The sequence below is a fragment of the Callospermophilus lateralis genome, unplaced genomic scaffold, assembly GCF_048772815.1.
Source record: "Callospermophilus lateralis isolate mCalLat2 unplaced genomic scaffold, mCalLat2.hap1 Scaffold_74, whole genome shotgun sequence".
Lineage (NCBI taxonomy): Eukaryota > Metazoa > Chordata > Mammalia > Rodentia > Sciuridae > Callospermophilus > Callospermophilus lateralis.
Genome location: NW_027515420.1, coordinates 7179417 through 7206758, shown reverse-complemented (window position 1 = coordinate 7206758; position 27342 = coordinate 7179417). Strand labels below are relative to the sequence as shown.

At 39.4% G+C, this 27342-nt stretch overlaps 1 pseudogene; it reads left to right on the top strand.

Moving 5' to 3' along the window:
- The first annotated feature begins 24746 nt into the window (after positions 1 to 24746).
- Positions 24747 to 26539, top strand: LOC143389933 (transmembrane protein 184C pseudogene; annotated as a pseudogene).
- Positions 26540 to 27342: the final 803 nt, after the last annotated feature.

Below are 27342 nucleotides of genomic sequence, written 5' to 3'. Positions count from 1 at the left end.
AGCTTGATAGGGAGACAGACATTTAAGGAAAAAGCTATCCTAGGTGACTGGAACATATCTTCAGCGTCTATTCTTATAAAGTTTCCCCAAAGAGGAGATTCTCAATCCTGGCTTCACATTGGAATCACCTGGAGAGCTCATAAAAATGCCATTGCCTGGGCCCGAGGCCCAGAAGCTCTGTTCTAACTTATCTTGGCTGGAGCCCAAATGTTGGTGTGCTTCAAAATTTTATTAGCAACTCAGGAGGCCTAGGCAGGAGGATCACAAGTTTGAGGCCAGCCTCAGCAATTTAGAGAGGCCCCATCCCCCCAAAAAATAAATAAATAGATAAATAAATAAATAAATAAATAGGACCGGAGATGTAGCTCAGATGTACAGAAACCCCGGGTTCTATCCCTAGTACCCCCGACCCCTGAAATACTTTCCTTAAGGCCTTGATCATAGAGGAACATCCAAGAAGGAGAGAAAGAAGAAAGTAAGGGGTACAAAAATGAAAGGAGAGCTGAGGAGGTGAGAGAAGAAGAGGTGGGGGAAGGGAGGCAGAACAGGTGAGAGACTGAAACAGTGGTAAGAGGGCTGGGGAGAAGAGCAAGTGTGTACTTGGGCCCCATCTTTTCCCTGGCTCTCCTGGGTTTCTTCTCTGAGCACAGAGAGGGTCTGACTCAGTGATCTTCAAGATTCATCTTGTTCTGGGGGCACGGTGTCTAATGAAACAAGAGAGCAGCAAAGGTTTCTGGGAACCCAGAAAGTCCCCAGATTCCAGGAATCAGAAGAGGCGTTGCAGCTCTGAAGAATAAGGAGGATTTGCACAGGCCCAGGAGGTGAGAAGGGGTGGAAGTGGGGTGTCAGGGAAGCACTGGGTGAATGAACATTCCAGGCCAATGAATCGGAGTGAGGAAAAAACAGAACCAGGAAAACACCAGGAGTGTTTTGGAAATCCTGAGTAGTCAGTGTGTCATGGCCAGAGACAATGGGTGTGGTCTGGTGGTTTCAAATCCTGTGTCTGTCCCACAGCTGTGTGACCTGAGAGAAGTCACTGACACAGACTCGTTTTCCTCATTGGTTCCAACACTCATTCTCCCCCCTGGGGAAGGAATGGAAGAAGAAACAGCATTTGGGGGCTGGGTTTCTAGAAAGATCCTACACGTGGGGAATAACAGTGATCTCCAAGTGTGAGCCAAATGACCAAGGAGTCACTCACAGAGACTCTGGTTCCTTCCTTCTTTCTAGTCAACTAAGCTTCCAAGTCAAGGGGACCGAGCCAAGAGAATCAAAACTCTGAACTAGAATGCAGGCAAGCATGGTAGAGATCCCCAAAAGGCAATGGCCAGCCACCCTCTGCCTCTCTCAGAGAGCCACCGAGGGAGGGAAAGGTAGGAAGGGGCCTTGGATTTCCTGGTGTGTACCACAGCCACACCTTTGCCCAGCCACCCCATTTCACAGATGAGAAAGGGGCCAAGTGGCCAGGAAGCAGCAGAACCAGGCCAGAACCAGGACTATCTGACTCCTAAACCCACACTTGCACCTACCACTCCAGCAACTGTGTCACTTGGCTCTGAGAAGGCCCCATCTGTGACTGCGTGTCTGAACAGCCTCTGTTGGCTCCCTCTGCTCAAGATGGCCAATGGGCTCCCTTCTGGCCCTCCCTCTTCTTCCCTTCATCTGTCCTGTCCTTCTCTGGCATGCACTCTCTACAGCCATCCCTGAAGTCTGTGTCCAGAAACCTTTGCTGCTCTCTTGTTTCATTAGTCTCCACTGGGACCCAGGCAGATGACATTGGGATAGTTGAAGTGTCCTTCTTATGACCTTGAGTTCTGGCAAGACTGACTTCCCTTGTGGTGATTGGAGCTGACGACAGCTGAGTGGCACAAGGACAGACACACACAGACACATATCAATAAGCCATATCAGAACAGGCATGGACAGGATCCCCCAGTTGCCTGCCAGGGCAGCTTCCCACCACCACAATGCAGACAGCTTGGAATACACCAATCAAATGACAGGGCTCCACCTCCATCCTACCTCCTCTACCCAGCCAGGAACACGCCTGCCGACTGATGGGGCACAGTCATTCCCTACAGTTTCAGACACATCTCCACGTCACCCCTACCAACAGGTGGGACACCGCCACCTCGTCAAGACATAAACAACATGGGCAAGTGGCACATAGAATTGCAAGGGACACTCTGGGTCCCCAGGCTGCATAGATAGATACCAGTCTCTTCAGGACTTGGGAATTGATGAACACCAGTGTTACCCGGCCCCTATTCCATGTTCTCGCTGTGTGACAAATATAGCAGGAATGCAGGTATTGGAGCTGCCTGGATGTGTTTGGTAGTCTGGGGGCTTCCATGGCCCAGTACACACTTGCAGTCCAGGCTGCCTCTGGAGGCAAGCATATGCACACGTACACCTGTGGCTCACACATGCACCCACAGGCCTCCAGCTCTCATAGGTCTCCTTTTGTTGTTATTGTTGTTGTTGTACCAGGGAGTTGCTTACATTCCAAATACAGGTCTGAACTCATACCTAAACCAGGCACTGGGATAACAGACAGAAATCAGAAAACCATTTCCCGTGGACCTATTAAGCTAGAAGAGACCCCCAAAGAGACCCCCCCCCAAAGCTGGGGCTGGGGTTGTGGCTCAGCGGTAGAGCACTCGCCTAGCACATGCGAGGCATACGGTTTGATCCTCAGCATCTTGGATCCTCAGCACCACATAAAAATAAATAAATAAAAATAAAGGTATTGTGTCCAACTACAACAAGAAACTAAATTTTAAAAAAGGTGACAGCTGTAAGACCTATTGTGTCTGGAAGGAGCAAGGTGATGTTCTGGCCCTCTGAGTCCTTGCCAAGACCTTACCTGGGAGACTTTGTCCAGTGACAGGCCTCAACCAGTGAGGGACCATGGAGCAGGCTCTGTAAGAACAGGCTAAGCAGAAGGGACCATTTGGCTTGGAATAGAGTCAACTTGGGATGGAGCCATCTGAAGGGCTGTCACAGGGCACAGGCCATGTGTAGCCACAGGAGACAGAGCTAGTTTGACCCTGTTGGTGGAAGCCACAGGAAGACCACTTGGGATGACTGATCCCAGAATGCCAGTGGAAGGAAGGAGCCTCCCATCAGTAGAGGTGTGCCAGCAGAACTCAACTGACCCCTGGGTGGAGGCTGAGCTAGATGACCTTGAAAGATACATTCGACCTGAGATTCCCTGACTCTGTCATTTGAATTCAACTTATTCATGCTACAGATGAGGAAAATGAGGCCCAGAGAGAGGCATGGAATGTTTTTGTTCACACAAAGCGTTATTGGTCCTCTGAGATCTAGACTCAGGATTCCTCATGCTCCATCTTGGATCCTCCCACTCCTTGGATGTTTGGGCCAGAACAAACCTCCTGGCCAGGAGATCCAGTAGCTCCTCTCTTCCTTTGGCATCCTGAGTGGTCTGACACCATGTGGTCTTTCCTAGCCCCTGTCTGGACTCAGCAGATGGATGAGCCCCTTGTTGGACTGCCTCTAGCTCCGGCTCTGGCTCTACATATGGATGCTCTCAGGTTGAAAGGAGATCCACATTTGACCCAGAGCCAGATGTGGAGAAAAGAGAAGTGGGAAAATGGGAGATCCAGGGACTTGAGGGGGGCTGCAGAGCCTGGGGGCTATCGCTGGGATCCATAGACCTGGCACATAGTAGGTGTTCCATAGATCACATGGAGACAAGTAGCAAAAAATCTTCCTCTGGAGCAGGGACATTGGGAATGCCAGTGGATGAAGCTAAGGGTCCTGCAGACTCTTAGCTTAAATCCTGAGGCGTGGGACATGGGTCTTGGAAATAGCCCTCATCCTGGACCCCACCACCACCCCAGCCTTTCTCCCCTGAGAAGAACTCCCCAGTCCAGCCTTTCCCTTCTGCCCTTGCTTGGGAAACCCGGATGACTTCTGTCCTACCCATCAGGGCAAGGCGACTTGCTAAAGTGCCAAGAAATTTCTGCAGAAGAGGGGCATCTTGTTGCTAATAATGCCGCAAAACAGAAGACTCCAGCCACAAACCAAGCCCTTCATGAGTCAGTGAAATTATCATAGGGGCTTGCTTAGGGGGTGGGGGAACATAAAGGTCGGACCCCAGGTGACCTGGGGACAAAACTGGAGTATTGACCTCCAGTCTCCCAGTGCACAGGTATTTTCTCACCTGCCCTTTGCATGTTCTGGTGACAAACTACTTTCTGCTGTTTCATGGGCCCTTTGCAATTACAAATGAGGCAACCATTATTACCCTCGCTTTAAGAAAAAGTACTAAAGACAAGAGAGGCACAGCATCTTTCCAACAATCTTCCCTTAAAAAATCAAGAATGTGGTGAGTTAATTGGGGGCAGGGGAGTTGGTAATAGAAATGGTGACTTAGGAAAGCAGACCCGATGATGGAGTTCCAGGCCCATTTCAAGGCCATGAGGGACATTTGTGAAGCAGTGAGTTCAAAACATCACTATGGATAGGCTGCGTAAGACCCACTTGAGCAATTAGCATGTGTGTGTGTGTGTGTGTGTGTGTGTGTGTCAAATTGAGCTTTGAGGAGATGTCTGAGGTGGAGAGGTGGGAATATGGGGATAAAGGCCACTTAGTGGTGATTATCAAGTCAAGCATACTGTGGGTGTCCCCTGCCTCCCAGCAGGGGAGTGGCAGCTGGTGCCTGCTCTGACTCCATCAGCTGTTAATTAAAACTTGACAAGAAGATTAATACACAGGGGACAATTTTAATTAGAGACTCCTGGAACGTTAGTGCTGGCATGGCCTAAAGAGACCATGTCTTCTGACCTCCTTATTGTATAGATGGGGAAACTGAGGTAGACACAGGGAGCAACTGGCCTAAGTTTCTTCAAGGAGTCTGGATCTCAGGGGTCAAGGTGTCCCATGTGGTTTCCTGGTCAAAACTCTTTCTTGCCCTACTATCACATACATATGGGTTAGCTTTCATTAACTTATTATACCATTCAACTGTCATTATACCATTCAACTTGTCACTGATTCCCAGGGCCTCAGCAAAGGCTACACCTCGAGATCCCTTTTGTACACACTCTGCTTGGTTCCAGGAGGCTGATGGGATGAGGGTAAATTGAGGAGCCCAGGGAAGCTGAGTCTGGTCACCTCTCAGGGTTCAAGTCATTTAGGGTGCTGATCTGGGGGGATAGTCAGCCTGAGGACATTGCCTGGGCCTTCTTCATGAGAGGGGGTGGAAAGGTCACTCATCCATTATCCCAGTCCCTCAATTTACAAAGTGCTGTCTGAAATCTTAAGTGAGATCCACACTCTCCACCAAAGAGAGGGGTTTATTCCTTTTCAAAACATTTCTATTTTTCTTTCAATGAGACACATTCTTTGTAACAACATCCACAGAACACCTTAGTGCATAAGGTCAAAATCCACTTCTCCTCATCCACTCTACCAATACCCAGCAATAGTCACTGGAAAGGCTTTCTTTTCAAACCTTCTAGAGTTCTCTTTCCCCACACCTTTAGGTCTGTTGCATGTCCCCTATTTTCACATGGGGACATTGTCGCATCCCTGGTGCCTCGCTTTGGTGGGAGCACCAGGAAACAGTGGGGAGCATGAGGGAGGAGGTCCACATTGGCATCCTCCCTTCCCTATGCCCTCCTGAGCTACTGTCCTCTGTCTCAGTTGGCTGTCCAGTCAAAGCCACGAGCTGGCCCACAAGGTGCCTAGTGCCAACTGGAAAAGTATGTCCCTCTAGGCACATAATTTAGCAGGAGGTGCCTATTCTTGAGGGTGAATGCTCCTTTCCTCTAGGGCAGTGTGAGGAACACCAGCGACCTTGCCTTCATGGCCATAATGTCTCCATATCTGCCCTGTATGTCCACCGCCATTGTCACTGCCTTGAACCAGGCTTCCTCCCAGAGACTGCAGCGGCCCCTGTCTCCCCACCAGCGTTCATGCTTTGCATTGTTCCCTCCAAGGCCCCCTGCTCCCTGTAGCCAGATGGATTGATGTCACAAGCAAAGTAGATTATGTCCCTCCTAGGCTAAGCCCCTCAATCACTTCCTCTTGCCTCCAGTCAAGGGCACCCTCCTTGAGGATGGCACTTAAGTACCTTTACCTATGAGCACATGACTGGACTAGGCCCAAGGCCTGTGTGCAGCAGGCTCCCTCACTGTGTGAATTCTGCTTCTACCTCTTGCTGGCTGTGCAGCCTCTGGCAATCCAGAGAACCTGGCTGGCTCTCCACTTCCTTATCTGGAAAATGGGAATTATGATGAGAACAGCATCTGCTCGCTACATTACACAGAATAGGAAATCAGGTAATTTGGGTCAAAGAGCTCAGAACAGTACCTATGAGGTGAGGCCCTGGTGGCACATGAGCACTTGAAGATCAATGTCCCAAAGGGCCCTCCACCTGAAACTTGAGCCCAGCTCCAGGAAAGTGGGGAACGGAAGCTGTGGGTGATAGAGACAGGGACATAGGTCACTGTGAGACCGCTCACTCTGGATTCACTTCCAGGAGCTGAAAGGAAGATCTGACTGTGGCCAGTCACTTCCTGGAATGAGTCCACTGAAGGGGACAGAGCTATAAGAACAGACCCCCAAGGGCCCTTTAGCTCTGCCCTAGGGCCTGGGAGAGAAGGAGGCCAGGAGACTTAGGGGACCACAGAAGCTCCTGAGCCTCAGGTCTCTCATCCACAAAATGAAGGTCTGAATGACATCACAGAGTGACTGTGGAACTTAAGGGAATAACTCATGGAAATACCACCACAATGCCTGGAATATAGTAGGGCTCAATAAACCCCTGGGGTAGAAAGAAAAGGGAAGACTGTGGACCCTCAGTCCAGAGTTAAGCATGAAATGCTCTGGGCCACCTGTAGCCTAGGGAGTAGGTGACAAGACAAAACACTTGCTAGGTACTTTAGGAGTGCTGCTGGCTTTCTGTGTGAGCCTCATGGGCAAGGTGGGGTGGAGGGAATATAGCAGTACCCCGATGCACAGGAGACATAGGGAGAGGGCAACTGTGCTTTTCACTCGCTTCTCCTCAGTGTCCATATCTGGAAAGTGGGGATCATCTTTGCAGGTGCAGAGGCCTATTGTAAAGCTGAACAAAGCTATTGAGTGGGAAAGTCCACCATAGTGAATGTGGACAGTTATTGGTTCCTCATCAGCCAGGAGAAGCCATTTGGAGTCATGATTCACAGTGCTGCCTTTGGAGTCTGGTTGAGGTAGGTACAATTGTGGTATCTGCTTCCTCAACCAGCACACCTAGGCAAATCACTCAACACCCGTTACTGACAGTTTCTTTGTCTCTAGAATAGCAATAATAATTATACCCATTTTACAGGATTTGGGAGAAAATTCCCCAATGAGACCACTTCAGTGAAACTTCTAGCCCATGTAAATAGTTACTGTGTAGCTATTGGCTTTTTTTCTATTTTGTGGATGGAACTAAGGGCCTTATACATGCTAGACAAGCACTGTACCACCACAGTCTCATCGCCTTGCCCAGGCCAGTCTTGAACTTGGGATCCTTCTGCCTCAGTCTTCTGAGCAGCTGGGATTACAGGTATGCACCACTGTGCCTGGCCTAATATACAGTATTTTTTAAGATAACATTATTCTTTAAGGAGAGCGCCTGTGTCCTACACCTATAGGCAGGTAGAGTCACATGCCTATAATCCCAGCATCTCAGGAGGCTGAGACAGGAGGATCACAAGTTTGAGGCCAGCCTCATCAATTCATCAAGGCTCTACAGTGAGACCCTATCTCCAAATTAAAAAAAAAAAGGGATGGGGATGTAGCTCAGTGGTGGAGCATCCCTGGATTAAGCCCCCACGGCCAATAAATAAATAAGTAAATAAATAGATAAATAATTCCTTCTCTTGGTGCTGCTAATAAACCAGAGGATACATCCAACTGACACTCAAAAAATCTTCCGTAGCCAAAAATAATCCTCAACTCTCAGCAACGTTGTGGTATTGTGGACTATGAACTCTGGAAGAACTGTTCAGGATTGTTTATTCCAATCACCTCATTGTACAGTTGGCCAAACTAAGACTCAGAGGGCAGAACAGATGATCCCCAAAGCTCATGAAGGCCATGGCTAGACCTAGGACCGAGACCTCCTGACAGAAAACCAGTATCCCAAGTTCACCAAGGTCATCCCTTACTTGGAGTTGCTTCTAAGGGGAAGGGATTCCTCCCCAGGCAGGAGACACCTGCTATGGCCTCCCCAGAATGTCAACAGCTTAGAGCCTAGTCCCCATGCTCTGCTGGCCTTGCCCCAGGTCACCCCTAGCTGGTGGCCTAGGCTGGCCTCAGCCTGCCCCCCACTCCAGGCTCCTCAGCAGCCCAGGCCGGGTGCTCCGTGATTGCTTCCTGTCCTCACAGGCTCTGTTTGTTGGCTCTGTAGCCACTTCCTCAAACCCCAGCACACTGGAGGCACTGACCCACAGCGTGAGTCTCCAGGGGTCAGCCCCAGCCTGCTCTCAGGGGTTGTGCAGCGCTCCCCAGACCCACCACCTGGAACCCAGGAACCCAGCGAGACCCTGGAGACCCCCCCCTCAGCACTCTCCCCATTTTCCGCCTCCCATCCTCACTGCCTCCCCAACAGCGGGTCCTGCCCCCAGCTGGGGGAGAAGCCAAAAAATCAACAGGTGGCAGTCCCCAGTGAAGCCCTGGCAGGCCTCGGGCTGAAGGGGACCCAGGCCCCCCTTTTTCTAGCTCACCCCCCTTCCCAGCTGCAGCCCAGGGGAACGTGGGCTGTGGGTCCAGATGACAGGGCCTCATGTCAGGACTGAAACTGCTGAGGTCGGAATGTGTGTGGGGAAGGAGGGGGGTTCCTAAGTTTGTCCCTGAAGGTCTCAGAGACTAGGATAAAAAGTCCAATGCAGACAGACAGCAGACCGTGACTTCACACCGGCCACTCTCCACATGACGTTAGAGCCAGGTCTTCACATGGTCTCTTCTGTAAAATGGGGCCTGCCCACTGTGATCCCTGGCTCAGGGCTGTGTGGAGGTGTAATGAGCTGTCCGTGGGTGCACTGACTGGTGGCCAGGGAGGGCAGGGAGTCGGGCGACTCATCCATCCTAGGTCTCTGGGGCCTGAGGGGTTTCAGTTCTCCAATATGGACAGTCTCTGGCAAAATGGGACACACTGGTCATGCAAACAGTAGTTTCCACTGTGTGTCTGTGAAGAGTCTCTGTTACACCACAGAACTCCTACAGTGTTTTGGGGTGTAGAAGACTCCCCCCACAAATTTCCCTGATTCTTCTTCAGGAAACTTCCTGGCCTTATGTCATCTGGCTTCTTCTTCTCCATCCTCTTCCTCTCTCTGCATCTGCATCCAGACGTGTTCCTGCCATTCTAGGCCTTGTCCCTTCCGTCCCTCTGCCACAGGACCCATGTCTCTCCTCTGAGTTCCCTGTGTCCCTGCCACAAAGCCACACACTGATCACTGCTTTTCCACTCTGTCTAGGCACCTGGACTCACCCCCATCACACACACATACACACACACACACACACACACACACACACACACACACACACCCTGTTCACCTGAACCTCAGCAGGAAGACTTTCAGTTTGGCTCAGGCACCTGCTGACCCACAGTAGGATCAGGCCTCAGAGATAGGTGAGAGGGGAAGTCAACACACTCCTAGAAGAGTGGTGAAGAGCAGGGTTTCATCTGGGAGAGGAGGGTCAGCTGCCAAGAGTTCTTTGTAGCCCATGGTTCATTTCTGGGGCCCCTGGGTGGTTTCATTTCCCAGGAGTCCCTGCTCTCGAGGACTAGGCAGGCCAGGCCTGGAGCAGCACACCCCTGAATTCCATCCCATTGGTACTAGACTGGAGGTGCTGGTGGAACAGCCCACTTGCCTAGAAAGATTATGGCCTTGACATTTAACTCATCTTCATTGTTACTTCTACCTTAGGCTCTGTGATGTACTAGTTATCTCACAGTATTTCTCTTCTTCAATTTCCTATAAAAATAAAGATTAAGATGAGTATCTCGTAGAGTCCTACTGTGATGTTTAATGGAGAATCTACGTAAAACATCTGAAGAGTTTCTATCACAAGCAACAGCTCCATAATTGGTATCTATTGGAATCCATACTATTGCTTTTATCAAGTAAGAGTATTTAAATTAATAAATTAGTAGCATTATAGTGATTTTTATAGATATCTCTTAAAAACTATATTTCAATTAATCTTTTATTTTTTTCCTATAATTTTTAACAACACCAACATTGAAATGCCACTAATAACTCAGGCTGCATTACAACTATAATTGGCAGTTTTTATTTTTTTTTCTTTTCACACTAAATAAAGAACCATTATATAATGCATGGTGTCTTACCTTAAGTGAAATGTGAGACATACAATAGATTTATGGCAGTTCTTGTCACATAAATGGTATTTTAATTAAGTTCAGTTCAAGCACTATAGGTAAAATAGGTTTGATAATAACAGCAAAAGAACAAACTAAAAGCTAAATATTTCTTATTTATCTTATTTTTTCCCAAGTAACTTAGTGTCAAAGGAAAAAGAACCCAAATGAGTTAGTATGGTTAAATTAATTCAGTATTTAGATAAAAATATCAGTGGGACTCTGTCTCTAAATATAAAAAACATGGCTGGAGATGTGGCTCAGTGGTTGAAGTGTTCCTTATGTAGTTAAATCCCCAGTGCTCCACCCACCCCCCCAAAAAGTTTTCAAATTTTACACAGAAAAGAAATTATATAATACACACAATGATAAAACTTTAGCATAGAATTTTGAGTGAAATAATTATTTCACAAAAATACAAATACCATGTGATTCTACTTATGATATATCTAATGTACCAAACAAACAGGCCAAAAGGAATGAAATCAGGAATGGAAAGATGAAAGCCAAATGAGCACATTTTGGTGGAGAAAAAATTTTTTTCTTTTATGTAATACAAACTTTATAGAAATATGTTACAAAACAATGTGAATCAACACTCCTAGGCAGAATATTTAAAATATAAAGACAGTAAGTTTAAGTAAATTAATAGTTTTGATGACAACTAAAATTTGAAAATATATAAAATAAACAAAATTGTGAAAATCGTTATATTTAAATGCTAAAGTTTTACTCCTAGATTAAATGAACAGATTTATCTATATAAAGATGGTGAATTTGCTAGTAATTCTAGCTACATGGAAGTTTGAAGCAGGGAAATGCAAATTCAGCTTCAGCCACTTGGCAAGAATCTGTTTCAAAATAAAGTCAAAATGTGCTGGAGATGTAGTTCAGTATTACAGCACCCCTGAGCTCAATCCCCAATATAAGTACATATGCCTGCATATATTTATATAAACAAATTTTGATAAATTAAATAAATAATTACATGAACAGAGTAAACAACCACGACACTCTATACAAATCATAAACAAAACAGGGATAATATTTACACATGTAAGTAAAAGCATATATGACTTTTTTAAAAATGAGCACATGGTTTACATGTGTTTTAATTTCAACTTATATTATCCTCAAGTAAAAAGTCAAAAAACTTTTATTTAAGTTAAAACATATAGGTATAAAAAGTTTTTTAAAAAATTCATTGATGTGAGAAAACCTACTGAACAACACTGAAACTACACTGTTATATATTTGGGAATTATGATTTAAGTGAAACTTATAAAGAGATATGATTTAGAGAAAATATAGCCCACAAAATTCTGAATAACTCTATTACTTTAGAAATCCTTCTTTTTGAAGTTTTTGTAGTAATAGATGGACAGAATTCTGTTATTTACTTTGCTTTTTTATAAGTGGTACTAAAGACCAAACCCAGTGCCTAACCTGTGTGTGTTGTGGGGGAACCTCAGACTCTGAGCTACAGCCTCAGCCTTATACATCCTTCTTCAAACCACATTTATCAGCTATACTTATATTTTCATGAAGAGCAGATATTTTGAATCATTGCTATTCATTACAAGGCACAAAAAATTTTCATGGAGAATCCATAAGTATTCATAAAAAGCTGTGATGAAAAACCTTTGAGTGAATAAATATTTAAATTATATTAAAGTAGCAAAAATGGTGGAATGTGATGGACATCATTATCCAAAGTACATGTATGAAGACAAGATATATGAAAAATTGTGGTATATATATGTAATAAGAATTATAATGTAAAAACAGAGAGTACATATATAAAGACATAAATTGGCATAAACATACTTTATACAAAAATATGAAAAATTGTTCTTTATATGTGTAATAAAAATTATAATGTATTCTGCTGTCATGTATTTAAAAAATAAAATAATAAAGTTTTATATATATAATACATATTATATATATTTATTTATTTATAATAAAGTAACTCTTCTATGATATTGATATATTACAAAGCTTTAACCTATAAATATTCTGAAAATTGTGTAGATTTTCTAGGGAGTTCCTCAAAATCAATAAAGCTCTATCATTATGCAAATCCTCACAGAAATTAGGGAGTACTTTTTTTAACTTTAATGTAAGAAGATCACTGGAGAACAAGAAGAAGCTTCAAAGTCGGGTTGACATAGAGCTAGGTATGCTCTTTAATGAATACAAGAGAAAGAAACCTAGGCTTGTAAAAATAATTCTGCTGGATTTTAGCTTCTCAGTTAATATTTTAAAATGTTACTTCCTCTTTGACATTTGAACATCTTACCTTATTCTTTGCTTCATTGATTTCTACACACTTGGATATATAGCTATTATCACATTTCTCTTGAAATTACAAAGTTACTCCATTGGGGTCAGAAAAATGGCCAAGGATTACTTAGGAACAGCAAACATGTTTGTTAGGAAATAAAATATGGATCATTTTGTTATTTTTGGGTAACTGTGACTTTTTCATAATACTATTCTCATTATAAAAAAGAAAAAGAAGATATCATAAAAGATTCTATACAATTATTTTTCTATTTTTTTGACACAAAATACTTTGGAATGATTTTCAGTCTTCAGATTGTAAGCACTACTTTGCAATGATAAGTTAAACATAAAAATAAAAATCTCTAACATTTTCCTTTCTACAAAAGCAAATGCCCAATCTTCATTATAAAATCAAGAACCTAACACTTCATCATGCAGAATAGAAGCTTCCAAAACATATTCTACAAATTTTTAAAAAATTAAATATTGTCAGTGAATTAGAAATTCTGAAGGAAGTTTATGCTCACCCACAAAGACCAGGTTTCTATAGACCTCTAACATCACATCATCATATAAAGTCTGGTGAGCTGGGTCCAGGCAATTCCACTCTTCTTCAGAGAAACCAATGACCACATCTCTGAATGTCAATGGTTCCTGAAATAAAAATAAGAAAATATAATTCACATCAAGCAGGTGATTCTTAACACAGTTTTCAATGACACAAGTTCTAATGAGATTTATAAGAGCTGGTTTTCACATAGGGGATTGATATGAATCATTCAATATGATACTTTTAAGGTGGTTCTGGGAATTGAAGTCAAGGTCCTTTGCATGTAAGTAAAGCCCTCTAAAAACTGAGCTATATCCCCAGCCCCAATAATTAGTTATCAGCAGTGAAATTGGAGAATAAGTTTGCTATATTAAAACCAAGAGAGCTGCATACGTGAAGCAAAATGTTGGAAAAAAAGCGGATAAAGGAGAAAAACTCCAAAATAATTCTAATGTGTAAATAACAGTTGCAATAAATTATTGAATATTCAAAGAAGCACATACAAACCAAAAATACTTGAGATATGCATAACAAAATTATAAGTAATTAGAAGACTCATAGGATAGTGGTGTCCTTTATGTGTGGAAGATAAATGTAATCTATGAGACACATCAAAACTTCTAACAGCTGACATATTTATTTGAATAACAGTCTCTAGAACTATCTGTATTCTTATTATTTAAACATACCTTAAAACAAGTACTTTATTGAATTTTTTTTTACTTCTTCAGACCACAATGTCACAAGTCATTTTGGAATAAATAAAATAAAAATTTTAAATATCAGACTTAAAAAAAAACACTTACATATTTGTGTACACTTAAATTACATGGCACAGAGTTATAACAAAAAAAAACAATAGAAAAGTAAATTAAGTGAATAGACTATTAATTCCACAGTTCATAAGAAAATTGGCACATCAGGTTAAGCTGTGCTATTATATCCCCAAATGCTTATTTCAAAGTAATGAGTAAAAAATACTAATAAGAGGAGGAACATACTCTGAAAGATTCTTGCACTTTATATGCCTTTCTAAGGGTTTAAAAATAGTCCCTCTTCCAGGGTCTCAATTTTCACCAGTGAACAAACACATGCCTAGAGTTAGTTTGAGGTTCTGATCTCTGATGTCTGTTTTCCTAAACAGACTTTTTTTTATAATTAGTGATTTAACCCTGGGGCACAATACCACTGAGTTGCATTTCCAGAACTTTTGATTTTTTTTAATCTTTTTTAGACAGGGACACACCAACTTGCTTAGTTCATATCGAAATTATTGAGACTGTACTCAAATTGGCCACCCTTCTTTCTCATTCTTTCACATTACTGGAATTAATTACAGCTGTGTGCCACCACATTGACATTGCAACCACTTTTCATACCAAATGTGCAAATTTTCAAAACAACCAATGTTTTAACAACTAGTTGTCCAGTAATTCAATTCAGATGACTCTTAATACATATGCCTAAAGTTTAGGGTTCACTGATATAGAATTTCACTAACTTGAGGAGCAAGTTGCAAGCCTCAGAATAATGTCTGTATTTGTGATCTATTTCCTATAAATTGGAGATCTCTATAATTACACACTGAAGTTACACAATCTGATAGAACAATTCATGGAACAAAAGAGCACAGTTATGTTTACCATATTCTTATAAAATATATAAACCAGGAAGATGACAATAAAAAACATGCATAGAGCATGAAAAATGTCAGATAAAGATGGGGGCACTATATAGGCCATTTTAGGAAGCAGCTGGTTGAAGATGTTAAATCCAAATTTGGTGTTCTACTACAACAGTGAAAAGTCCTCTTTCCATTATTATTTAGAACATCCTCCCTATTTTAAACTTGGTGATTCATGTACTCATTCTCCATATTCCCATTTTTTCATAAAAAAATTAGTTAAACACTTTTACATTCAGTAGTCAGAACAAAATATTGTGACAAAATGTAACTTAAGGCTCTTCCTTATGTTCAACCCATAGAACATTGAGCCATCGTCAGCCCAAACAAACATACCCAATATTAAAAAAAAAAAAAAAAAAACTCCTAAGTATTGGCTGGATTAAGGGTAATTGATTTTCTATTTGAAATTTTTTATTTATTTTTTGATACCTGGTCATTCTACAAGTGAGGTACATTCACAGCCCTTTTAATTTATTTAATTATTGAGACAGGGTCTCACTAAGTTGCTCCACTAAGCTTGAATTTGCAATCTTTCTGTGTTAACCTCCAAGTAGTTATAATTCCTGGCATGTTCTAATATGTTCAGCATGGTATGAATTGTCTACCCTTCTTATACTTTTTTTATTTGCTCTTCCCTTTAAAACCAAGCCATTGGCAGCCTAATATTTGAGATGTATCCATATCTTATATTTGATGATTTCCCAGTATTGCAATGCACATTTAGGAAAAAAAATTCACTTTTTACACATATCTGAATTTGTCTAACCTGACAGTCTACAAGTAGTTCCTCAAAAATAAAAATTATAACCATGGATAAAATTAAGATCTAACTAAAACATCAATGATGTTCCTTTACAGGCTTAAAAATTGACCATAGTGTGAATATAATCTTATTCTGAAATTTGCTTGTATCTTTCCTCTTTGGAAACCTTTTTTATCTTTCAAAAATTAGTGATAAATTACATTGCATAGCTAATGAGAATGTTAGATTAAAATGAGAAAGCCTCCATCTACCATCTTATTTGCTTTAATATTTACTGTAAACCCCAACCTTGAGGCACTGCCCTATGTCTTATAACCTGCATCTTGTGAGTTTTCCCTTTGAGACTTCTGAACAAACACAATAAGATGCCTTCTTTTGTAATTCTTTGGTATTATTTATTTTCCTTTTAAATTCTGACAAATGATCATCTATTTTCCTAGATGAATAAGAGGAAAGATGATTCAGATCATCTTTACCTTTCTATTTAGTTCTAGAATTAACATGGCAGACAAGCTATGTGTTTCTGGAATCTGAATCTAACATTTAGGGACAATAATATTAATGTTCCAATAAATGATCTATTTAGATGAAACCTATAGAGAATATTCCTGTAATGTCTGCAGTATCCAATCAGTCCAACAAGGTGCGTCATTCCTTAACCTCAAATGGCTCTATAGGAAGCGATGATTATACATAGGTTGGTATTCTCTAGGTAAATCAAAAAGTATGGCAACTATTAGCACCTTGGTTCACCTTCATGCAATTCTCACACCCAATACCAGTCAAAGACATAGGAGAAACTGAAAAAAAAAAAATAACACTCTAAAGATTCTTAAGTGAGCCCTTAACTTACAGTCTATGCTTATGAAAGACAAAGAGATGAGAGGGTCAAAGATTATTTATTTTAGTACCAAGTCTTAATCTCAGGAGTGCTTAATTATGGAGTAACATTCTCCTTCCTCTTTTATTTTTCTAACCTCAAACTTATGATCCTCCTGCATCAGCCTACTAAAATGCTAGGATTATTGATTTACATCTTCACATGTGGCATTAGGTACAAATACTTTTTAAAGAGTTTCATGTTATAATCTTCTTTTCTTCTCATGTTAAAGTATACAGTCACACATACACACACACACACACACACATTTTTTAAAATATCATAACTCAGAGAAAAAGATTAATTAAAATGCTGTGTTATTCTAAATGAATTACAAGGAAGCATGATTCATGATATAGTAAATTAACTGAGAAAAGATGACATTTAGGAAAATCATGTTTACCATACATTCAGAAAATGCACTAACAAAATAAGAAATACCTAGGAAGGAAAGAGAAACTGTAAACCCCATGGGCCATATCTGTTCCCAAATATGAATTATTTACATCAGTCAGAGTGCTTATGCATGGCTCTTTCGTTAAAATCCACTGAAGGGGTTTGGGAAAGAAAGTACAGAGTTAGTTTTAGGCCAGGTCACCAATCTGACACAGGACAAAATATAGTACCATGACTGTAAACCCCATTATGTGGACCAGAGGTGGTATAATATTGAATTCTATTAAATTTTTACTAGCATTAACTAACTAAAAGCTGACCTCAGGAAAGCCCATATTCCCACAATTAGTTCTGACTACTATCACCAACCCCCTGTCATTTATGTTGTAATGCCCAGCCCTGCAAACTTATCAATTCTACAACTACTTTAACCCCTGAGTGTCAAGAGTGGAAGAGCATATGACAGAAGCCCCAAAACAACACAAAACCTGAACATAGATTCAGAGATTTAACTTAGACAGAGATAAATGTTTCCTAGATTTTGAAGCATACCCTCTACTCTTTGGTTGATTCTATGATTAATAAATTATCACTACAATCACTTCAGAATAAATAATTTTTACCTGAAAAGAAAAAAAATACCAAGTTCAGTCCCTTCAGTCTGAGCTTGTCTTTGATTGTCAGGTGAGACAATTTAACTCAGGCTGTAGGATCCAAGATTGTTAGAATCTTGGTTTTATTCATTTTAAGAGACAGCTTTCTCTGTGCAAAAATATCTGGCTATAATGTTGAATATAATGTTATATCAATTATCCATGACAATATATCAATGACAAATGCACAATTGCAAATGATACAATGAGAACTACTTTACATTTTCAGGTTTCATAATCTTCATACCCTTATTTCATTCCTTTTTTAAACTGAGCTATATCTCCAATTGTTTTAAAATTTTAATTTTTTTCCATGGTCTCATTAAGTCACAGAGACTGGGTCCTAAGCTGGTGATCTACATTCTTTAGTCTTGTGTCCCATTAGAATTACAGGTATGAACCAACACACCCAATTCATTTTTAGAAATTTTGAAGATGCAGGTAAATTTTGAAAAATTCTGTGGTATTTTTATGCTTATGCACATGGCCTCTTCTTCAAAAGCCTAATATGAGCTTCTTGGATTTACAAAGACAAAAACAGGAAAAAAAATGACATTTTAGACCAAAGCATAATACCAGTACATTTTCATACTCACTGTATTCTACAGGCTGTAATATATGAGCTATTTTAGATTCATATTTTGGCAAAAAGATTCTACCTGTCAATAAGAACATCTACAAATGAACATTATCAATGAACTAGATACAGAGAAGTATATAAAGAACTGGAGATATTTTGGTGATCCATACTTTTTTTTCTTCAGATGAGATTTATAGGACTATTCTAAGTTAATGAAATGTTACAAAACCACAGGTACTAAGAAGCTAGTCAGGTTTTCAATTGAGGATCAATACTGCTTTCTTAAAAAACTCAAATTTTTGCTAGGCCAAAATAATTATGCACCTTTTCTAGTTATTCAAGGAATTGAGTAATGACACCTCTGCAATAGAAGGACATTTTTTTCTAGCTACATATCCCTTCACTATTTTTACTATTAAAATATTTTCAAGAAAACACTCAAGTGTTTATTAAACAAAGGAATAATTGGGGTAAATAGACACTGGCTCTGTTTATGAAATAAAGGCTAAATGATTAATTTTTATTTGACATCATAAGATAATAGTAAAAATGTGAATAACAAACAGCATATCTGTAAATTGGTAAAAGACAGTAACAAAACGGACAGTTGTCCTCTCTTCTGGCAAAATTCTGAGGATGATGGTGATTCATTCAAAGCCAGCGTGGACAAGCAGTAGCTACTACAATACGCATGAATCCAGGGAATAAGGAAAAATAGTGAACTGAGAGCTCCAAATGATAATGAGGAATTCAAATCAATAAGTTATAGTAGAAAGAGAAATAAGTTCAGCCAGGACAGATTTCAGTGTATATTCCCATGCTAATATCTGTAACATGTGTGAAGGCTGCCTTGAAATTGGTGTATTATTTGTCCCTTTGAAAACATATTTGGCTTGACTACTGAACTGAACAAAAATCAGTATATATAAAGGAATAGTGGGGAATTGGGGAGGATGGGCAGTCTGGAAACAGAAACAGGTTGTACCTCACATTTTAACATACTAAGTTAAGAGGACTTACTTAATCACTGCAAGGTGAGATGAACAGAGTTCATCCCAGGTTTCCAGGAAGTCTCATGAATCCAGATACAACCTATAGAATTTATGTCCCATAACTAAATTTACTCAATATTAGTAAAATAATTTTGTTTTAGAGGTACTGGGAGTCAAATCCAGAGGGACTCTACCACAGATGACGTCTCCAGCCTTTTATATTTTTAATTTGGAGACAGGGTCTTGCTAAGATTCTCAGACTTGAATTTGTGATTGTCCTGCCTAAACATCCCAAGAAGCTGGGATTACAGGTGTGGCACCATCATGCCTAGCAATATAATATTTTAAAATAACTCTGGATGCTATGTGCATATATGAATATATCACAATTCATTTTAATTTTATATATAAGTGTAATGTATCAATTAAAAAACAAATAATTGTAAGATCAATAGGATAGAGGAATGGGATGGGGGATGAAGGAGGAGAGGAAAACACTGGGAAAAATGAACAAAACTATGTTATATATATTTATGAATATGTCAAAATGAACCCCACTATTATCCAAAACTATAATGCACTGATTAAAAAATAAAAAGTAATTCTTGATCATACTTGATCAAAGTATGCCTACTGTTTCATATATATTCCAAAGAATACCAATAGAGTATGAGGTTCCAGGAATAAACCACAAAAAAAGCTACCTGGGCAAAAATCTATATCCACATACCATTGAGACAATGGCCTCTGATAGCAGCAGACTAGATAAATTTAAACTGATGTTATCACTGGAATGGTAGGAAAAATATTAGACATCAACGACCTACCAACAAACATCTTGAAGGACAGTCGGGATGTGATAGAGGAGAGTAAAGACACAGGAAAGTGTGCCAGCTTTTCAAGACCCTTTCCTTTGGCAGCTTTTGTCAATTTCACAGAGGGTGACTAAGTAAGTGAGAAGTGCTTGAGGTCATTCTCTGGGACTATTAGACTAGAGGTGGGCAGTTGCAGCCTACTAACCGAGGCCTGGGTGACCACCCACTTTGCTTGTGATGAGAACAAAATGTATGGTGCTAGGAGTAAGAGGGAACACGAAGGAAGACATAGGTAGGACTTCATAGGGACCAAAGTTGAATCTCAAATCATATTTATCTTTAAAGCTGGATGAAAGTGTTCCTAACTTGCCAGATTCCTGGCAGAAGAAACAATAATTCCTTTTTTAAAAGAACATTGTTGCTGGGTACAGTGGCATGTACTGTAATCCTAGAGTCTCAGGAAGCTAAGGTGGGGGGATCACAAGTTCAAAGTCAGTCACAGCAACTTAGTGAGGCCCTAGCAACTTAGTGAGACCCTGTCTCAAAATTAATTGTAAAAACGGCTGGGGATGTTCCTGAGTGGTTAAGCACCACTGGGTTCAATCCCCAGCATGAGAGAGAGAGAGAGAGAGAGAGAGAGAGAGAGAGAGAGAGAGAGAGAGAACATTATCTAGTCTATATATTACTTTTATTAAAAATTGTGAATATAATTTTTACATACAATTATAAATAACAAAGTAAGTAAGGGTGAGGAAACCAAAAAAACAGAAGACAGAAACAGACCCATGGGAGCTCAATATATTTGGATTGTCTTATAAACTCTTAAACAACTACACTGACTGCATCTGAGCAGTGCATGGCTAATTAAATATCTTAGTATAAAATTAAAATGTATTGAAAAAGCAATGAATGCAAATTCTAGAACTGATATAAAATAACTAAAACTAAGAAATCAATAAATAGATTTAAAAGCAGATTAGATATAGCTGAAGAGATAATGGGTGAGTAGAAAACAGATCCAAAAAAATGAATACTTTGAAGGAAACAGTGAGCTAACACCTACAGGGAAAAGGGAAGATAAAGAAATGAAATAAGCAAATATTTATAAACTTTAATTTATACAGATTTGAAAAGACAGAGAAGAGAGGGTGAGGCAGAATGACTTGTAGAGAAAAATTAGCTGATTTTTTTTTGGAACTAATGAAAAATATCAAACCACACATTCAAGAAACCCTGAGAACTTCAAGCAAGACTATAATAAATTAAATAGAACTATACATCAGCACATCACATTAAAACTACCAAATATTTCTCCTCTCCCCCATTATATTTTGGATATGAGGTGTCTCCCAAAAGCTCCTATGTTAATGCAAGAATATTCAGATGTGAAATTATTAGATTATGAGAGCTGTAATGGAATCAATCCATCCTAGTTTTAATGAACTAACTGGGTGAACTGTTGGTAGGTGAGGTGTGGGTAAAGGATTTGGGTCATTAGGGATGTGCCCCCAAAAGTTCCATCTTTCCTTTCCTCTCTCTGCTTTCTGGCCATCAATAATAGAATGATCGAACAGATAGTAAATCAAATAAACAGAAATGTATATGATTATAAATTTAAAATAAAAGATATCAGTAGTTACATGAAAGTAAATGAAACAAATATTCCAATTCAGAGGTATATATTGTCAGATTGTATTTTAAAATGACATTACATTTTGTTTGTAAGTCTATATGAATAAAATAAATTTGAAATCAAAGAAAGGAAAAAATCATGCAAAAACCAACTCAAAGAAAGCTGATGTCATTAAATTAATATCAAAAACAGGTTTAAGGAAAAAAATCTGTGCTAGAAAGAAGGAAATAACACACCATAAAAATTAAGTTTGAGGACTGGTGTAGTGGCTCAGTGGTATATGGATCGCCTAGCACATGCAGGGGCCTGGGTTTAATCCTCAGCACCACATAAAAATAAATAAATAAATAATGGTATTGTGTCCAACTACAACTAGAATATAAATATTTTTAAAAATTAAGTTTGATTTACCAGGAAAATACAAAAATCTTAAATTTTGACACCTCATAAAATATGTTCAACCCTCCAATGCAAAATCTTCACAGAAATAAAATAAGAAATAAACAATTCCACAAGCATATTGAGGGAATTTTAATACATTTATCTTAGTAATTGACTTTTTTTTTGAACCAGGAATTGAACTCAGGGGCACTAGAACACTGAGCCACATCGTCAGCCCTATTTTGTATTTTATTTAGAGACAGGGTCTCACTGATTTGCTTAGTGCCTCACTTTTGCTGAAGCTGGCTTGGAACTCATGATCCTCCTGCCACAACCTCCAGAGCTGCTGCAATTAGTAATTGACTTTTAAAATGCTGACAAATATTGGATTAAGTGCATAAGATATTTGAATAGCATAATTAATTAATTTGAAAAAAATGAATATATAGAGAACACTTTACCTAATATCTAAAAAATATTTTTAAAACATGCAGAACATTAGTAAAAAATATCCATATTTCTGAAATAAACAAGTATCAAAAAATTCAAAGAAATAAAATTGTATGATGTAGTTTCTCTGACATCAGTTCTACTTAATTAGAACTTAATAACAAAAATATAAAACATAGAATATTAATATTTTGAAAATGAAGAATGCAATTCTAAATAATCCATGTGTCTATGAAAAAAATAAATTATAAAATATTTAAACTAAATGATTACTATGATCGGATGTTCATGTCCTCCTTAAAATTCATGTTAACATTCTAACAGGAAGGCAGCACTATTAGGTAGTGGGAACATTTAGGAAGGTACTAAAGTCATGAGAGAAGAGCTCTCATGAATGCAATTAGTTTCTTCATAAAAGGGAATCTAGAGAGTTGTGTTGCACCTTCCACTATATGGGGACCCAACCAGGGGTGCTATCAATGAACAAGAAACCTGCCATCACCAGAGGCCAAATCTGTCTGTGCCTTAATCTTGACTTCTTAGCCTCTAATACTGTGGGAATTAAATTTCTGTACTGTGTATAAGCTACCTAGTTAATGGCATTTTGTTAGAACAGCCCAAATTAACAAACACAATGATAATGACAAGTACAACATGTGTCAAAACCTGCATAATACAACTAAAGATTAACAGAGATTATTAAGCGCATATATCAAGCTAAAAGAAAGATAGAAAAAAAAATCAGCAATCTAAGTATCCATCTCATGAAAGCTTAAAAATACTAACAAGTGAAATACCAGATTTTAATAAAATAAGAAAAAATACTGTACAATAAGATTAATTAACCAAAGTTGGTTCTTTGAAGATACTAGTAAATTCCTCATGAGAATGATAAAGAAAAAGAAAGAGAAAGTACAAGTCACCACAATTAAAAATGAAAAAGGGAACATCATTATCAATCTCACAGGCATTTAAACAAAGGATACTGTATTTTTCACACTTTTAATTTTTATTGCAATTCCCAGATTCAACAAAGACATTACAAGAAGTAAAAAGGGTGAATAAATCTCATTTAAAATATGGATGAAAGAATTCCAAATGAGATATATGCAAACCAAAACTCCATATTATTTTTAAAAGGAAATTAACTATAACAAGCTGCTTTAAGAATTCAGCAAAATTTTGCATTTAAAAATCAATTAACATAATTCAAATAATCAAGGAGAGAATTCACATGATGATCTCAATAGATGTAGAAAGGTGATTCAATAAAATTCACCATCCATTCATGATAAAATGTACATAGCAAATTAGGAAGAGAAGGAAACATCTTAATCTGATAAATTTTATCAATTTTTTAAAAAATCTCAGCAACTATCATATTTTAATCATGAAATGCTAGTGATACAGTTAATACCACTTTAATGAAACTTTATAAAGGGGTTTAGTGTCAGTCAGATGAATGGCAGGAAACATACAGTACACACAAGCACTTTAGTTGAAAAAAAAGTTTGATGAAGTACAGTTAGCAGTGTTAGGGGGACCGTTAAGAAATGAGGAAGCATCCAGATATGAAAAAAGTGGCATGCCATTCCAGTCCCTGGGCAAGAACAAAATGGGGACAATGATATTAACTCCAGAAGGAGGAAGTTATGTTTACAAGTTTCATTTCTAGAATTCTGACTATGTCCTATTTCTTAGCCTGTGTGGTAGTCCCATGGGCATTTGCTTTGTTATAAAATCATTGACCAGTTTTTTTTTTTTTTAATTCTATGTATAATTGAGAGATTTAGGCAAGTGAGTGAGAAAATCCTGGGGCCCTGTCTACCAACAGAGTGGGGCGAAGAGAGGCCTGCGAGCGCGGGAGGGAGGAAGCTCGATCCCCAAAGAACAAGCAGGCAGAACCCGAGTGTGCTGGGGCCCTAGAGACCGGTCCGGTTGGCGCCGCTTTGCTCCAGGCCATGGTGCAGGCGGAGCTCTGGGCGATCCCCAGGTGAGGGCAGCGGCTCCGCCCGGGCTTTCCACTAGGGCAGAACCGGGTAGATGAGGGGTGGGGAAGAAAGGATGCTGCCCCGCACTGCTCCGTGGTAGCACCCTCAGCGGCCGAAGTTGCATCAGGAGCAGCAGAAAGCACAACGCCGGCTGAGGAGGCGGCTCGAGCTGTTGGTAAAGTCGCCTAACAGCTCATTCTCTGTAGTATGGGAGTAAACAAAACAACCACGAACAGGGCTCAGTATTAAGATCTCCTTTGAGCTTTTTTTTCTCGCTACGCGGATCTGGTTTATGCGAAAACATGCCTTGCACGTGTACCTGGAGGAATTGGAGACCGTGGATTCGACCTTTAGCTGTGGTCATCTACCTGGTGTCCATAGTCGTTGCGGTTCCCCTATGCGTGTGGGAATTACAGAAACTGGAGGTTGGAATACACACCAAGGCTTGGTTTATTGCTGGAATCTTTTTGCTGTTGACCATACCTATATCGCTGTGGGTGATACTGCAACACCTACTGCATTATACACAACCTGAACTACAAAAAACAATAATAAGGATTCTTTGGATGGTACCCATATACGGTTTAGATAGTTGGATAGCTTTAAAATATCCCAGCATTGCAATATATGTGGATATCTGCAGAGAATGCTATGAAGCTTATGTCATTTACAACTTTATGGGATTCCTTACTAATTATTTAACTAACCGATATCCAAATCTGGTATTAATCCTTGAAGCCAAAGATCAGCAGAAATATTTTCCACCTTTATGTTGCTGTCCACCATGGCCTATGGGAGAAGTATTGCTATTTAGGTGCAAACTGGGTGTACTGCAGTACACAGTTGTCAGACCATTTACCACCATCGCTGCTTTAATCTGTGAGCTGCTTGGTATATATGATGAAGGAAACTTCAGCTTTTCAAACGCATGGACTTATTTGGTTATAATAAATAACATGTCACAATTGTTTGCCATGTATTGTCTCCTGCTGTTTTATAAAGTACTAAAGGAAGAACTGAGTCCTATCCAACCTGTTGACAAATTTCTTTGTGTAAAGCTGGTGGTTTTTGTTTCTTTGTGGCAAGCAGTAGTTATTGCTTTGTTGGTAAAAGTTGGCGTTATTTCTGAAAAGCATACATGGGAATGGCAAACTGTAGAAGCCGTGGCCACAGGATCCAGGACTTTATTATCTGTATTGAGATGTTCCTTGCTGCTATTGCTCATCACTACACATTCTCATATAAACCATATGTCCAAGAAGCAGAAGAGGGCTCATGCTTTGATTCCTTTCTGACCATGTGGGATGTTTCAGATATCAGAGATGACATTTCTGAACAAATGAGACATGTTGGACGGACAGTCAGGGGACATCCTAGGAAAAAATTTTTTCCTGAGGATCAAGATCAAAATGAACACACAAGCTTGTTATCATCATCATCACAAGATGCAATTTCTGTTGCTTCTTCTATGCCACCTTCACCTATGGGTCACTACCAAGGGTTTGGACACACTGTGACTCCACAGACTACACCTACTACAGCTAAGATAAATGAGGAAATACTTAAAGATGCTACAGAAGAGAAAAAAGAGGCTTTAGATAAATCTGTGCACTCCTAAACAGTGTGCAAAAGCAAACTGCTTCAACCATGTTATTCTATTACCTGGTATCCCTTGGCTCAGGATTTTGTGCTTGGGACAAGCCATAAATGATGGAAAATTTCAACATAAACACAGGGGAAAACCAGGTACAACTACTGGATTTATACATGTTGAGTTTTGTATATCACAAAATAATCAGTCTAAATTTTCTAGACTTAGACTTGATTTCTGAACATTAGAACATCACATACTCAAATGGTAGAAAATGACTACAGCTAAAATGCTCCTGATGTTACACTGCATTATCTAGAGGATGGACCTAAATGAAGAAAATTTAAAAATCAGTGCTTCCTACTACTGCTGCATGAATATAATGCTCTGGACAGAAAGCATAAATTCAGAAATATGAATTAGTGGAACTTAATCATAATCATGTGCCATATAAGCTTATCTAACAATTATTTCTCTACTTCCCAACTGAATGTCTTTCAATAAAGAAGAGTTTATCATTTATTTTCTGCAACTTTTTATGTCTCTTGTTCTTTAAACCTAATGCTTTAACAAAAATGTTTTGATTAGAGGCATAGATCAAAAAAATGAAACAAATTTTTCCTCAGTGCTATTAAAAGTGGCAGCAAATGTAAAAAAAAATAATTAAGAGATTTAAAAAGTAAAAATAAGAAAATTGTTGCACAGATACTGCATATATGAAAGTGAGTGGCTGAGCCATTCCATCCACCTCTTCTTTCTGACTGATCTGTACACAGGCATACATCATTTACATTTCAAGATTGATTGATGGGATTGTTAGGAAGATGGCAATTGGTGCTAACTTCTTATGAGTAAAAACCAAAAAAAAAAAATCCCTTAAAAAGTACTTTTCAAGAAATAAATATTTTTCAAGAACATCATACTTGAACATAGGGACTCATACATGCCAGGCAATCACTCTACTGCCGAGCCATACCCCCAGACCCCTACAAATGTCATTGTTAACACAATAGCACACCTATACCATCTTCTTTTTATTTTAATTTGTGTTACTAAGGATTGAACCCAGGGTGCTCTACCATGGAACTATATCACTTTTTCTTTTTACTTTCTATTTTGAGACTGGTCTTGCTAAATTGCCCAGGCTGGCCTCAGATTTGCTATTCTCCTTCTGAATTGCTGGGAGATAGGTATACAACATGACACCTGGCAGGTACACAAATTCAATACAATTTTGCTCACATTGGAACTCTCATAGACACAAATAGCTCATAAACTACTATCTCCTTCATTCTTCATACTTACTT